A 1,788-nucleotide genomic window follows, 5' to 3' on the forward strand; every position below is an offset into this window, starting at 1 on the left:
AAAAAAAAAAAAAAAAATACAGCGATTGAAACAGCGACACGAAAATAAGTTCTATAAGTATAGAGTCAATACCTTCTACTTTGTTTGATTACTTTCTGCCAGAAACAATTCCCAACTCTTCCTCAAATCTCGTACTATCATCTGAAACAAAAGATATTTCGAACAATATAGTTTCTAATAGAGAAAAGTGGGGAGACCATGTTTGGACCGCCTTTGATCATAAATCTATTTCATTTTCCTTTGGCTTAATAATAATTAAAAAACCCTACTGTCAATTCTAAACAGATTAAATTTCAATACATTTCCACATGAAACTTTTAATACTACACGTTATAGGAGAATGGGCTCCAACTACAACAGTTGATTTATTAATTATTTTGAGGACCATTTTCACCGGACCCACCTTGGTGCTTACAGTCGTTGCAGTGATGACTGTACACCTACTCACCCTCAGTGTTTGTGATAACGTCTATCCTACTTTAGAATTCACTTCGGCACATTGTACTGCCTTCGTTTTTGTTTACAACCTTTATTTCTTCATCCTGTCTTTTACAAACCCACCGAAACCTACTCCTATCTTGATTTCCCCGAAACCCACCTCATTCATTTATACTCACAATTCCTCCAACTCCAGGAACCAAGACTTTGTCTTGATGCTAAGTCGTATAAAATGATCTGCTTCTTATAGGTGTTCTCGAATTTTAAAGTTTACAGCTTGGACATTGTTTTTCAAGTTGACGATGCAGTACACTTTAAAGCGGCAAAAAAGATACACATATGTGTATAATTACATATGAAAATAAGTGCTCCTGGTGGTATTTATCAAGAAAGTTCATTACTTCAGGAATACATTATATAGTGGATTCAAAATCTTTAACAGATTATTCGAAAAATTTGATAAGTAGAGGTGTTGAAAATTTAAAAACAGCAATCAATGGAAATAAGTCGAATGTGATTCGTTGATCAAAATTTTTGAACTATATAAAGATGTGTTGGTGATACTGGAAGTCTTTAACAAAGCATATTTTACTCAGATGGCAAAACTAAGGATGTATATAGAAACCGAGGAAATATAGTATGTACGTATTGACATTGACTATATTACATTATTATATTGCATTATGGCTAAATGAAAATATTTCAAGGTGGCGTTCTGTAAACAAAATACACATGTTGGGATATTACACATGTTATACAGTGAGTTGAAAAACTTCGACTAAATAAAATTATGAAAGTAATTTGTTGACTAAAGCCCCATTCAAGAAATGTTCAAATATTTAAAAATAATAAAGAAAGTTAACTCTAATATGATGAGTTGATTACAATTTTAGGCAATATAAACAAGGCAGGTTGGAGTGGATCTGGTCTACAAAGCCAATTGATGAAAGGAATAATATGCTTCTGTTTTATTAGACCTCTTCAGCTTTATAGTTTTTATTGCCGATATTACTTTAGGTACTGACACAAGTTAATCGATATATACACAACATATTTTTGTGGCAGGAAAAAAGATAATTTGGCACCTACCTTAGAAACTTTTGTCAGAAAAATATTAAAGAAATTAAATCAGAGTGAGTGTAAGATAGGTCTCTAAAGCAATTACGTCTTGCAAATATTATCTTTTTGAAGTGCGAAGGAAATGGAAATGGAGAAATTTCCGAAATATCTTGTGTTCATTAGCAAATTGGTAAATATCTATTTTAGTCTGAGTTTCAAACGCACAAACGCGCGCGCACGCGCGCGCGCACACACACACACACACACACACACACACGCACGCACGCACGC

This window comes from Octopus bimaculoides, chromosome 19 (assembly GCF_001194135.2).
Source record: "Octopus bimaculoides isolate UCB-OBI-ISO-001 chromosome 19, ASM119413v2, whole genome shotgun sequence".
In the NCBI taxonomy this organism is placed as follows: Eukaryota; Metazoa; Mollusca; class Cephalopoda; order Octopoda; family Octopodidae; genus Octopus; species Octopus bimaculoides.